We start from the raw sequence: 15,005 nt of genomic DNA on the forward strand, positions 1-15,005 counted from the left end.
TGCCTCCCTTATTGCATTGTTCCAGAGCCCCTTAAAGGAAAACTGTTGCACATGAGCCCCCCAACCTTTGCAGCTTGCATCTGTTGTCATTAGACAAGAGGGTTCTAGTATCCACTCTATACCTGCTGAAAGATGACTCTTGATTTGCCACCAACCTAGGGATCTCTTTACCATCAAGGAGAGACTGGAAATGTGGTCTAAGTGCAGCAGATTCCTGTTCCATACTTTCAGAGTCAAATCCTGAAGTGTTCTGGAATGGTGTTGGCCCCATGGAACAGCCGGAATGCAGGACGTCATATGTCCTAGCTTGTCGTATAGAAACTCTTTTCTAACTCCTGAAATGTTTGATCATCTGTCCCAGGTTCTCCATTTTGTCCTGAGGGAGAAATGTTTTTTGTTCCCTTAAATCTAGTATCATTCCCGAGAACCTTATGCTTTGGGAGATTGACAAGTCTGATTTCTTCCAATTCATGATTCACCCCCAAATCCTTTATTACCAACTGGATTTGGGACTGAAAATTGTGATTCTGGGAATCTACTATAAAAAGGTCGTCCAAATAAGCCAAAATAAGAACCCCCTAGATTCTTAGGTAAGCGACTACCTCGGCCATTATTTTTGTAAATAATCTGGGTGCAGAGGATATTCCAAAAGGGAGGCAATTGAACAGGTAGTTTACCACTTTCCCCTTCCTCGGTATTGCAAACCTAAGAAACCTTCGATAAGTTGAGTTCTATGGTTACCATTCTCGGAAATTAACGGCACTGCCGTTTTTAAAGAGTCCATCTTGAACTTCCTGTAAATTATGAATTTGTTCAAAGGTTTTAGGTTTATAAATTGTCCTGAAGGAACCATAAGGTTTTTTGACCAAGAAAAGGTGAGAATAGTGACCTAGATACAATTGTTATTTTGGTACTGGCTCTATAGCTCCTAACTGCAAGAGTTCCTCTATACCTCCTAGAGGATTGGAAGTAAGGCAAAATTTTTGGAAGCAAGCTGTTTAGATTTAAATAAACAATGATCTGCCTTTTCCTCCTGTCCTATAGATCCACCTTCCTGCTTTGCTTTTATCATATTTGTTTCGGCCTTGAAAACTACGTCTTTTATAGGGTCTGCCATTGCAATATCTATACTCCTCTGGAAAAACCGTAATTAGACTTACTGGTAATTCTGTTTCCTTGAGTCCACAATGACGGCTCTACTATGAGATTGACCCCTTGACCTCTGTAGGGGCAGAAACAGTTTAAAAGGCCACCACCTACTCTCATCCTCAGTGCTTTCCAAATTACTAAGTGGGTGCAGCCTTAATTTAGGCAAAATATATTTTTTTTTCTTTTTTTTCTTTTCTTTGAGTATTAATTCTTACTCAACCCCTCCTTAATCCTCAGGGGGGAAATCTGGGCCGTCATGGTGGACTCAAGGAAACAATTACCGGTAAGTCTAAATTACGATTTTTCCATTTCGTCCACCATGACGGCTGTACTATGAGCTACCAGATTACTAAATAGGGTGGGCAACTGCTTGCAGAACCTTCTGACCGAAGACCAAGTCAGCAGAAGCCGAAACATTAATGCGGTAATGTTTGATAAAAAGGCATTTATACTTGACCAGGTGGCTGCTCTACAAATTTTGTCTAAGGAGACACACCCTTTTTCTGCCCACGAAGAAGCCATAGCTCTTGTAGAGTGGGCTTTTATATTTCTGGGGCTGTTTAGACCTGACTTTTGGTAGCAACAGGCAATGGTAGATTTAATCCATCGTCCAATGGAGGCTTTGGATGCCTTTTTTCCCTTGTTTGGACCTGCGTATTGAACAAGAAGATTATCATCCTTTCTAAATTCCTATGTTGCAGCTAGATACTGTATGATAGTATCCCGAACATCCAGGAGCTAAAACTGATCGTGTGATGGACCATCCCTGGGAAAAGATGGAAGGACAATTTCCTGATCTCTGTGAAAGTCCGATACGACCTTTGGAAAGAAACCAGGATCCAAAACTTAATACTATTCTGTCTGGAAAGATAGTGAGGTATGGTTCCCGGAAGGACAGCGCCTGGATCTCGCCCAATCGTCTGGCTGAAGTTATGGCTACTAGGAAGGCCGCTTTTAATGACAGGTGTTTAAGTGAAATATCCTGAATAGGAGAAAATTGTGATTTTGTAAGTCCTCTCAGGACCAAGTTCAAGTCCCATTGAGGCGTCCTAGAGGTTAAGGATGGTCTTAACCTTGAGGCAGCTCTTATAAACCTTCTTATCCACCTATGACTGGCTAAGTCTGTATCATAGCAAGCCCCCAAGGCTGAGACCTGCACTTTAAGTGTACTTGGTCTCAGGCCCAAATCTAATCCCTTTTGAAGAAAATCAAGTATTTTCTCAATGTTTGGTGCAGAATCTACAATACTTCTTCCAGATTTTAAGATAGATTGCAGAGGTGACTTCTTTTCTGATGGATTTGAGGGTATTTATAACCTTTTCAGACAGCCCTCTGCTTTTTAGGACCTCGCTCTCCAGGTCTGGGCTGATAACTTGAATAGTCCTGGATTCTGATGAAAGATTGGACCCTGAGAAAGGATGTTCCCCTGTGGGGGAATTCTCCAGGGTTCTTCCAGAGCTAGTTCCCTCAATACTGGGAACCAATTTCTTTTTGTCCAGTATGGAACAACCAGAATTACTGTTACTGGGTCCGATCTTATTTTTTGCAGTACTCAGGGTATTCGCGCCCAAGGGAAAAAAGGCATAGGCTAGACCCCAAGTCCACCTGATTGAGAATGCATCCACTGCCCAAGGGTTGTCCCAGAGATTTAGGGAGCAGAAGGAAGGACTTTTGCGTTTTTTCCTGACGCAAACAGGTCTATCTGGGGGGTCCCCCATCTCCTGGTGATCTGATGGAATACCTCCGAGTTTAGGGACCATTCTCCTGGATCTATGGTCTTCCTGCTGGAAGTCCGCCTGTATATTTTCTGTACCCTTTAAATGGATAGCTGTGATGGAGGGAATATTTCTTTCTGCCCAGAAGATTATTTTTTCCGACAGATTTTTTTAAGCTTGGGGATCTTGTGCTTCAAATATGCGACTGCTGTTACATTGTCTGAAAGAATTTTCAAGTGTCTTCCGGATACTTTGTCCTGTGATGCCTTCAGAACCTCCCAGATTGCCCTCAGTTCTCTGTGGTTTGATGACTTTATTCTTATGATGTCCGACAAAGTGCCCTGGTCGCTTTGGCGAGTCTACCTTTGCTCCCCATCCTGTGCCACTTGCATCCGTATATATTTGTATTTCTGGATTCTTTATCCAGGGTACACCTCTTAGCAAGTTTTTGTTCTCCGTCCACCAGTTTAAATCTGATCTTACGTGGTTTGGGATGGTGATTCTTTTTTCTAGAGAGCACTGCCTCTTGTCCCAATTCTTCAGGATCCACGACTGGACTATCCTGGTATTAGCTTGGGACCAAGATACTGCCGTTATACAGGAGGTAATCATTCCCAAGAGGCTCAAGGCACTGCGGATGAAGCACTGAGACTGACATTGGAACTTTCTTGTTTTGTCTATAAAAGGATTTTATTTTCTCCTGAGGGGGGGATGTAATCTGGGAAACTGAATCCAGGATCACTCCCAAAAATGTCATTCTGGTTGATGGAATTGTGCACGATTTCTTTAGGTTTATTATACAGCCTAGGTCTGAGAACCTCCGTATTAGGTCGTTGGTAAGGCTGGTTGTAGCCAGCTCAGAGGACCCTAGAACTAGGAAATCGTCTAGGTAGGAAAATACTTTCCACTAAGAGCTTCGTGAATACCCTTGGAGCACAGGAAATTCCAAAGGGTAACGCGGTTAACTGGAAGTGTTTTACTTCTCCCGAGTTGTCTACTAGGGCAAATCTGAGGTATTTCTGAGATGTTTTGTTTATGGGGACGTGATAGTAAGCGTCCTTTAAGTCTATGGACGTCATGAAATCTCCGGCTTTAATCAAAAGAATGATGGATGTTATGGATTCCATCTTGAATTTACTTTATGTGATAGTGCGGGTGGAACAGTCTGGTTTCTGAACCAGGAATGAATTGGAATAGTAACCTCTTCCTCTTTCCGCGCTGGGAACTTCTGCCACCACTCCTGAATCTAAGTTGAAGGACCCCCTGCCAGATTTTTTTTTTAGAGTCTTTTGGCTGTGAGAGGTTATTCTGAACTTTTTTGGAGGGACTGAGGAAAATTCTATCCAGTAGCCATTCCGTAAGATGTCTAAGGCCCACGGATTTTCAGTGACAGTTTCCCAACGGGACAGAAAATTCCTCAGTCTCCCCCTACTCTGGCATCATTGTTTATCTGATTGCTTATTCTGGGGGTTGAGAAGGAATCCTCTGCCTTCCCCCCCTTTCTGGTAACTCCACCTGCCAGACTTCCCTTTGCCCCTATAGGATCTAGTCTGGGAAATAAAGGAACGAAAGGGCTTCTTTTTACTTTCCTCCGGAAAACCTCTCTTTTTGTCTGCTGCTTTCTCAAGGATGGAGTCTACACAGGTCCAAAAACGTATTCCCCAGAAAAAGCTATAGTAAATAGGATTCTGCGTTTGGCCTTGAAGCCTCAGTGATCCAGTATCTCAGAAATCTCAACTGGCTTGCTATAAAATAAAGGAAAAAGTCAGGAAGGGAATCGCCTCCCTGCAGCTTCGATCTTTGCAGAACCAACAGTGAGAGCTTCCTCCTGGATTTACCCCAAACAAAAAGAGGTTATCAGAGCATGGATGCGCTTGAAAAAGCCCCGGGGGACCGGAGTACAAGCGTGGGACAACAGGTACAGACCTTTGGGCAACAGCACCATCTTTACCAGATTCAGTCTTCCCATAACCGACAATGGGAGAGCCTCCCATGTTTTCAACTTATCTTGAAATATGGACTCTAAGGGTTCAATATTCAAAACATAGGAGAGCTGAGGCTCTTTGGTGATTATTACCCCTAGATACTTAAACCGGTCAACTACAGGCAAATTATGACGACATTCAGGCCAATCATGCATCCAGAGGGGCATGATGGCAGACTTGCCCCAATTTATGTGTAGTCCGGAGTATTGCCGAAAGCGCTCTATGATTTCAATTGCTCTTGGGAGAGACACTTCCGGATCCGACATAAACAAGATCAAGTCATCTGCATACAGTCCTATCCTATCCTCTCTACCTCCCACACTTACCCCTGTATAGACCTGATCCTGTCTAAATCTGATGGCCAGGTGCTCTATTGCTATCGCAAACAGCAAGGGCGAGAGCGGACAGCCTTGCCTTGTGCCTCTAAGTCAGGCATCCTCAAACTGCGGCCCTCCAGCTGTTGCAAAACTACAACATGCCCGAACAGCCTACAGGTATCAGCCTACAGCAGGGCATTGTGGGAGTTGTAGTTTTACAACAACTGGAGGGCCGCAGTTTGAGGATGCCTGCTCTAAGTAAAGGGAGCTTGTCAGAGTGAGAACCATTAAGCTGAAGACTGGCAGTGGGGTTCTTATATAGAATTTCTATCCATTTAATGAATTCGGGACCAAAGCCAAAGCTCCCCAGCACATCTACCAAAAAGGGCCATTCTAGTGAATCGAAAGCTTTAGCAGTGTCTAGAGAGGCCAGTACCCACCTCGCTTTCTCAGCAGCACCCACCTGCGCAACCACTTGAGCTCTCCTAATATTGACCTTCCATGCATAAAGCCCGATTGATCAGAATGGATTACTGACGTGATTACCTTGTTCAACCTGTTGGCTAGAATTCTGGTCAGGATTTTATAGTCCAAGTTCAAAAGAGAAATTGGATAATAAGATCCACAGTCCAACGGGTCCTTGCCGGGCTTCAAGATCACAACAATTGAAGCATCGTACATGGAATCCGACAAGGAGCCACGGGAATGCGCCGCCCGGTATAAATTCAATAGCTGAGGGCTCAGATTTTCCCCATATCTAGAATATACCTCTACCGGGATGCCATCCGGGCCGGGAGCTTTCCCTAGCGGTAAATCCTTGATAGCTCGCTCCACTTCCTCTAGCGTAACATCCTCCTCCATAAGACCTTTATCCAGGTCTCCTAGCCGAGGATGACACACTTCACCGAGGTAAGACTCTAAATCTTGCCCTGAGTAAGTAACTGCCGACTTATATAGGTCCCTGTAAAAGTTATGGAAGCATTTCAATATGTCTTGCACCGACTCCACTATATGACCATCGACCTCTTGTATGCGGAATACCGAAGGAGCCATATTGTTGGTACGTGCAATATGCGCAAGTAGCTTCCCTGTCTGGTTACCTGTTTCAAACGCCTGCTGCTTAAGGAAAGAGAGCTTCCTTTTGCTCTTTACTTCCAAATGCAGCATGTACGTTCTCCTTCTGGACAACCACTCCACTCTGCGCTCCTCAGAAGGGGACTCAGTAAACGCCTTCTCGGCCTCCCTACAGCTGGCATGCAGGTCATTCTCCTTACGCTGCGAGTCCCTCTTAACATAAGAAATGGAGGATTTGATACACCCCCTGAGGTACTCCTTTAATGTCTCCCAGAGCAACAGAGCGTCAGTAGATTCGCTCTGTACCTCAAAAAACATCTTCAGTTGATCAGGAATTCTGTCATTTAAACCGAACAGGGACAGCCAGAAAGGGTGTATACGCATCTTACTGCCAGTGCTAACATAATCAGACAGGGCCAGTTCCGCCAAGACTAGGGCATGATCGGAAGGTCCGTGACAGATATCCACCAGGTCAGTATACACTGTGGCGTTACCGAACAGGTAGTCAATTCTAGATAGAGCTCCTCTGGCGGGGGTGAAGCAGAAGTACTCCCTTGTGTGTGGATTCCTGGCTCTCCACATGTCTATCCAGCCCATCTCCTGAGAAATTCTGGCAAGGACTGTTCTGTCCCCTCCTAACCCCCCTCTGTCGGCTCTACAGCTAAACCTACAGTCATGTGAAAAAATTAGGACACCCTTTGAAAGCATGTGGTTTTTTGTAACATTTTTAATAAATGGTTATTTCATCTCCGTTTCAACAATACAGAGAGATTAAAGTAATCCAACTAAACAAAGAAAACTGAAGAAAAGTCTTTTCAAGATCTTCTGTAAATGTCATTCTACAAAAATGCCTATTCTAACTGAGGAAAAAGATAGGACACCCTCACATGTATTCCCTCTTAAATTGGCTCAGATCTCACACAGGTATATCACACCAGGTGCACATAATTAGTAGATCGTTACTCTGCATGTTGAATGAGGCTTGCCCTATTTAAACCTCAGACATTTAGTTTGGTGTGCTCCTGACTGTTGAAGTGAGAGTGAGCACCATGGTGAGAGCAAAAGAGCTGTCAGAGGACTTCAGAAAAAAGATTGTAGCAGCCTATGAGTCTGGGAAGGGATTTAAAAAGATCTCAAAAGATTTTGAAATCAGCCATTCCACTGTCCGGAAGATAGTCTACAAGTGGAGGGCTTTCAAAACAACTGCCAACATGCCCAGGACTGGTCGCCCCAGCAAGTTCACCCCAAGAGCAGACCGCAAGATGCTAAAAGAGGTATCCAAAAACCCTAAAGTGTCATCTCGAGAACTACAGCAGGCTCTGGCTACTGTTGATGTAGAAGTACATGCCTCTACAATCAGAAAGAGACTGTACAAGTTTAACTTGCATGGGAGGTGTGCAAGGAGGAAACCTTTGCTTTCCAAGAGAAACATCGAGGCCAGACTGACATTTGCCAGCGATAAAGTTGACAAAGACCAGGACTTCTGGAATAATGTTCTTTGGACAGATGAGTCCAAAATTGAATTATTTGGACACAACAGCAGAGGACATGTTTGGCGTAAACCAAACACAGCATTCCAAGAAAAGAACCTCATACCAACTGTGAAGCATGGAGGTGGAAGTGTCATGGTTTGGGGCTGCTTTGCTGCAGCAGGACCTGGTCAGCTCACCATCATAGAATCCACGATGAATTCTACTGTGTATCAGAAGGTGCTTGAAGAACATGTGAGACCATCAGTTAGAAAATTAAAGCTGAAGCGGAACTGGACCATGCAACATGACAATGACCCAAAACATACTAGTAAATCAACCAAAGATTGGCTGAAAAAGAAGAAATGGAGAGTCCTGGAATGGCCAAGTCAAAGTCCAGATTTGAATCCCATTGAGATGCTGTGGGGTGACTTGAAAAGGGCTGTACGTGCAAGAAACCCCTCAAACATCTCACAGCTGAAAAAGTTCTGCATTGAGGAGTGGGGTAAAATTTCCTCAGACCGATGTCGAAGACTGGTAGATGGCTACAAGAACCGTCTCACTGCAGTTATTTCAGCCAAAGGAGGTAACACTCGCTATTAGGGGCAAGGGTGTCCTATCTTTTTCCTCAGTTAGAATAGGCATTTTTGTAGAATGACATTTACAGAAGATCTTGAAAAGACTTTTCTTCAGTTTTCTTTGTTTAGTCGGATTACTTTAATCTCTCTGTATTGTTGAAACGGAGATGAAATAACCATTTATTAAAAATGTTACAAAAAACCACATGCTTTCAAAGGGTGTCCTAATTTTTTCACAAGACTGTAAGTCCTCACTCACTACTTGATTGAAATCCCCCATACATAGGAAACGGGCAGTGGGGTAGTTAGCCACGAAGCCCGCGACTGCTTGTAGCAGGGAAAGAGATGCAGGAGGGGAGTTATACAAATTAACAATCACATATGGGACGCAGTTGATATGAGCATGTATGAAGATGTACTGTTCCCCTCGATCCACAGCTGAGTAGTGAATCTCGCACCTGAGGCTTCTATGGAGCAACAGGGCGACGCCTCTGGAATAAATGCTGGGCCCAGGGCTTCTTTAGCCTATTGCCCGTTTCCGGGGTGAGATGAGTTTCCTGGAGGCCCAGTATATGTGGGTTAAAGGAACGAATTTGGGAGAACACCGCAATCCTCTTTTTAGGATCACCCAGTCGCCTCACATTCCATGACATCACTCTTATAGCGCTAGTTTTGAATCAAGGACATATACCCATAATGCGTGTACTGGCGGTTCAGATATTTGATCTATATGAAGCAAAGACTCCCTTGCTGCTATCGTGAAGAGAGATGACCATACTTGAGACATATAAGCTTGAGCATACAAAAACATAATGCAGAACATTAACATTGATAACCTGAAAGTGGTCGGAACCATAACAGACTAACTTGGTGGCCCTTAACCCGGGGACCTGCATAGTGTAGATAGATGTTATAACCATACAGGTTGTGCTCCTCCCCTCTTTTCAGCAGAGATATGATAAACTGCTAGTATTGATACATGACAGTGGGATATATTAATAAAACGTCCGGGGCTGCACACAGGGAAACCCCCTTATGATTAAGTGAGTTCTCCCATAAGTCCAACAAAAATGAACGACATCATTAAAATGTGGCCGAGAATAAATTATACAACATATTAAACATAATCACACTCAGGGGGTCCTCGATCAAGTCCCATTAGAAACAGGCATGAGGGGGTGATTAATACTTGCTGTGAACAAACAGTAAGGAGATCAGCGTGGTCCGGGGCGCGCAGAATTCCTTGAGGCCCCGTCCTCAGCTTCCCGGGGATCACTGAAGAAAACGGCTTTATCGCCATCTATGACTCTGAGGCGAGCCGGGTAAGCCATTGAGTACTGAAGATTTAGATCCTGGAGGCGGCGTTTAACCGCAACAAATGTGGCTCTCCTCTTCTGGAGATCAGCAGAGAAATCCGGGAAAAGGGAGACCCGTGCATTATCATGCCTGATGTCTTGCTTGCTTCTGGCCTGACTAAGGATAAGATCCCGGTCTCTCCAGTTCAAAAGACGCGCTAACAGGGGTCTTGGGGGAGCCCCAGGTGGGGGATATCTGGCTGGAACACGATGTGCCCTCTTCACAGCATACGCAGGAGAGAAGGGCGCCTCAGGAAATTGCTCTTTGAACCAGGCCTCTAAGAAGGCTGCAGGATCTCTGCCTTCAGCCTTCTCTGGTAAGCCCAGGATCCTCACATTATTGCGACGCAATCTATTTTCTAGGTTGTCACATTTCTGTTGCCACTGACCCACGGATCGCTCCAAATCTTGCATTTTCCCTGCCATTGGTCTGGTCAGGTCTTCCAGCGCAGACACATGGTCTTCAGTATTCTTGACCCGGTCTCTCAGCTGTTGCATGTCATGGCGGAGCAGGCTCACATCCACTCTCACCGCCTCCAGCTTCCCGGTGAGTGAGGACTGGCATGATGATATCGCCGCCACCAGCAGCTGCTCATAAGCGGCTTTGAGGGTAAACTAAGGCTCTGTGCTGTCTTCAGCTTCCGCCTGCTGGGCGGCCTGCCCGCGGGTAACAGCCGCGCGCGTTGGAGTTGAGTTGCGGCGGCGCCATTTTGGGCCTCTGATCAGGCGAACTCTTTTAGCTTCTCAGTGGCAATTTGCGCTTTGTTGGGCGCCATATTCGGTGTGCGGGGTCTCCTCCTGCGTCTACACACGGTCCACTCTGTGCCTGGAGTCGGCAGTTTGTCAGGATGGTGCAGGATCGTTGAGGGTAAGCGGAGCTCCTCTCAAACGCGTGCTTACATGCCGGCTGTTAGCCCCGCCCCCCTGGGGTTTTATTTTTAATATGGTTTTCCAACTCATTGAGCCAGAAACACATGGACCTAGATACCGATGTCGCAGCTATGTTTGTTTTTATACCAAACATGGACGCCTCCCAGGATTTTTTTTTAGAAGTGAGTCGGCCTTCCTCTGCATAGGGTCCTGCAATTGTGACGAGCCCTCAAATGGGAGGGAGGTCTTATTGACTACCTTAGCCACCTGGACGTCAATTTTTGGAGTCTCATTAAACAACTTAACATCAGCCGGATCGAACATTAGCCTATTCCTAAATTCACTGGATACCCCCAGTCTTCTCTCAGGATCTGTCCATTCATCCAGGAACATATCTTTTATGTTTTCGTTCACCGGAAATACTTTTCGTTTTTTGTCTCAGAGTCCCCAAAACATCTCATCCAGGACAGATCCTGTTTTTTTTCACCTCCTCAATGCCCATGGTTGCTCTAACAGCGCCCAATAATTCCTCCATGTCCTCAGATGAGAAGAAGCACTTCTTACTATCCTCCAAAATTTCTCCCTCAGATACAACGTTGACATTGATGCTCTGTCTAGAGGTGGAGGCCTCCTAGTCCATGTCCTCTGAATCAGAGGAGGCTGGAACAGACACCCTAGGTTTTTTCGCCAGTGGTGTAGGAGGGACATATCTGAGAGAGGCCAGGGAGGACTTTATTTTCCTCTGAATTAATGATTTGACCTCCATCAGTATGGATGGTTGCTCCTCTTTTACAAGATCATTGATGCAAACTTGGCAGTTTCTTTTTGTGATTTTCTGGAAGTCTCTTGCTACAAGTTGCACACCTATGAATTTTAGTTTTGGTTCTGGGCACTTTTACTCCCTATAAGAGAGGAGTAACCAGGTATCAGTAGACATGATAAGTATAGCAGGTCGATATGATACATAATTTCTTTTTCCCCACAGGGGAACTCGCAGTTGGAGTAGCCGAGGGGGCTTCAGAAGATTCCATCTGGACTGCAGAGGCGTCAGGGACAGACATCTGTAGCTTGGAGCACTAAGAGGAAAACCAGGTTGTGTTCCACCGCATATTCAAAACTGTCGCTTCTAAATATCCAGAGCGGTGTCTGACGTCATCACGGTGCGCGCATCCGGTCCAAGCTCCGCCCCTTCAACCTCCTGCGGGTCCATAGCAGAGTACAGCGCTGAGGCTATTCAACCAGGAGTCGGCGTGCAGCGTGTCACTGTGGCGCGTGGTCAGCTTCCTCAATGTAGGGAAGGGGGACCGAAGCTGTGAGGAGAGATACAGGCCCCTGCTGACAGGAACGAGATCAGCTCCATTGATATCCTCTGCCCAGCTTTGGACTCAACCGCAGGAGGGCAGAGGTAAGGGACACAGATCCCAAAGGTATTTTAAAATAATAAAAGTCTTCACCTCCATCAGGAGGACTCTCTGTGAGGTGCTCCCATAGGGACAGGAAACACTGAGGGTGAGTATGGGTGGTGGCCTTTTAAACTGTGTTCCTGCCCCTACAGAGGTCAAGGGGTCAATCTCACAGTAGAGCGTCCATGATGGTGGACGAAATGGAAAACCTTTTTTTCTTATCAGATGCTTTTTCTAAGATTTTATCAAGATCTGGTCCAAACACATCTACCATGAAAGGGAATAGAACATAGTACATAAGGCCGAAAAAAGACATTTGTCCATCCAGTTCGGCCTGTCATCCTGCAAGTTGATCCAGAGGAAGGCAAAAATAAAAATAAAAAAAATAAAACTGAGGTAGAAGCCAATTTTCCCCACTTTAGGGGAATAAAAAATTCCTTCCTGACTCAGGCAATCAGAATAACTCCCTGGATCAACAACCCCTCTCTAGTAGCTATAGCCTGTAATATCATTACACTCCAGAAATACATCCAGGCCCCTCTTGAATTCCTTTATTGTACTCACCATCACAACCTCCTCAGGCAGAGAGTTCCATAGTCTCACTGCTCTTACCGTAAAGAATCCTCTTCTATGTTTGTGTACAAACCTTCTTTCCTCCAGACGCAGAGGATGCCCCCTCACCACAGTCCTGGGGATAAATAGATGATGGGATAGCTCTCTGTACTGACCCCTGATATACACTCACCTAAAGAATTATTAGGAACACCTGTTCTATTTCTCATTAATGCAATTATCTAGTCAACCAATCACATGGCAGTTGCTTCAATGCATTTAGGGGGGTGGTCCTAGTAACATAGTAACATAGTACATAAGGCCGAAAAAAGACATTTGTCCATCCAGTTCGGCCTGTTATCCTGCAAGTTGATCCAAAGGAAGGCCAAAAACCCTGTGAGGTAGAAGCCAATTGTCTCCACTTTAGGGGAATAAAAAATTCCTTCCCGACTCCAATCATGCAATCAGAATAACTCCCTGGATCAACGACCCCTCTCTAGTAGCTATAGCCTGTAATATTATTAAGCTCCAGAAATACGTCCAGGCCCCTCTTGAATTCCTTTATTGTACTCACCATCACCACCTCCTCAGGCAGAGAGTTCCATAGTCTCACTGCTCTTACCGTAAAGAATCCTCTTCTATGTTTGTGTACAAACCTTCTTTCCTCCAGACGCAGAGGATGTCCCCTCGTCACAGTCACAGTCCTGGGGATAAATAGCTGATGGGATAGATCTCTGTACTGACCCCTGATATATTTATACATATTAATTAGATCTCCCCTCAGTCGTCTTTTTTCTAAAGTGAATAACCCTAATTTTGATAATCTTTCAGGGTACTGTAGTTGCCCCATTCCAGTTATTACTTTAGTTGCCCTCCTCTGAACCCTCTCCAGCTCTGCTATGTCTGCCTTGTTTACAGGAGCCCAGAACTGTACACAGTACTCCATGTGTGGTCTGACTAGCGATTTGTAAAGTGGTAGGACTATGTTCCTATCACGGGAATCTATGCCCCTTCTGATGCAACCCATTATCTTGTTGGCCTTGGCAGCAGCTGCCTGACACTGGTTTTTGCTGCTTAGTTTGCTGTTTATTAAAATTCCTAGATCCTTTTCCATGTCAGTGTTACCGAGTGTTTTACCATTTAGTATGTACGGGTGACTTGCATTTTTCCTTCCCATGTGCATAACTTTACATTTATCAGTGTTAAACCTCATCTGCCACTTATCTGCCCAAGCCTCCAATCTATCCAGATCCCTCTGTAGTAGTATACTGTCCTCATCAGTGTAAATTACTTTACACAGTTTAGTGTCATCTGCGAAAATTGATACTTTACTATGCAAGCCTTCTACAAGATCATTAATAAATATATTGAAGAGAATAGGGCCCAATACTGACCCCTGAGGTACTCCACTAGTGACAGTGACCCAATCTGAGTGTGTACCGTTAATAACCACCCTCTGTTTTCTATCACTCAGCCAGTTACTTACCCACATACAGATGTTTTCTCCCAGTCCGAGCATTCTCATTTTATATACTAACCTTTTATGTGGTACAGTGTCAAATGCTTTGGAGAAGTCCAGATATACGACATCCAGTGATTCGCCGCTGTCAGGTCTAGAACTTACCTCCTCATAGAAACTGATTAAATTAGTCTGACATGACCGATCCCTCACGAAGCCATGCTGATATGGCGTTATTTGCTTATTTCCGTTGAGATGCTCTAATATAGCATCTCTCAGAAAACCTTCAAACAGTTTACCCACAACAGATGTTAAACTTACCGGCCTATAGTTTCCAGGCTCTGTTTTTGGCCCCTTTTTGAATATTGGCACCACATATGCCACGCGCCAATCCTGTGGGACATTCCCTGTCAGTATAGAGTCTGCAAATATCAGAAATAAGGGTCTGGCTATGACATTACTTAATTCCTTTAGGATACGGGGGTGTATGTCATCCGGTCCTGGCGATTTGTCTATTTTAATCTTTTTAAGTCGCTGATGTACTTCTTCCTGGGTCAGACAGGACACTTTTAATGGGGAATTTATTTTTGCATTCTGCATGTCATCTGACAGTTTATTTTCCTCAGTGAATACATTGGAGAAAAAAATATTTAACAGCTTTGCTTTCTCCTCGTCGCTCTCTGCGACTCCCCCCTCATTACTCTTTAAAGGGCCAACACCTTCAGATTTATACTTTTTAACATTTATATAATTGAAGAACATTTTAGGGTTAGTTTTACTCTCTTTGGCAATTAATCTCTCGGTCTCTAGTTTGGCCGCTTTTATTTGTTTTTTACATGTTCTATTTTTATCCTTATAGTTTTTCAGTGCTTCCGTGCTACCCTCCTGTTTTAGTGTTTTATATGCTTTCTTTTTGTCATTTATTGCTTTCTTTACAGTTCTATTTATCCACATTGGTTTCTTTTTGTTCCTTAACCTTTTATTACCATACATCCTAAAAACTCATTGTGAGAGGTACATACCGTACCTCTCACAATGAGTTTTTAGGATGTTTTTAAAGATATCCCATTTTGTCTGTA

General features: G+C 44.6%; 1 protein-coding gene across 4 annotated transcripts in view; it reads right to left on the minus strand.

The window, feature by feature from the left end:
• The window catches only part of KMT5B (lysine methyltransferase 5B), a 277,581-nt gene that overhangs the window by 211,521 nt on the left and 51,055 nt on the right, over positions 1–15,005 (minus strand). The window contains exons 1-2 of one of the 4 annotated variants that reach the window (XM_040410837.1): positions 4,450–4,460; positions 1,051–1,054 (exon numbers count right to left, since the gene is read on the minus strand). The exons of 1 other annotated variant lie outside the window; for it this stretch is intronic. The gene's annotated coding sequence lies outside the window, so the exon portion shown is untranslated. Of the gene's footprint in view, positions 1–1,050; positions 1,055–4,449; positions 4,461–13,089; positions 13,143–15,005 lie in introns of those variants that run through there. 2 more of the 4 variants (XM_040410838.1, XM_040410836.1) reach the window with 2 other exon arrangements.

The sequence above is a fragment of the Bufo bufo genome, chromosome 10 (genome assembly GCF_905171765.1).
Source record: "Bufo bufo chromosome 10, aBufBuf1.1, whole genome shotgun sequence".
Lineage (NCBI taxonomy): Eukaryota > Metazoa > Chordata > Amphibia > Anura > Bufonidae > Bufo > Bufo bufo.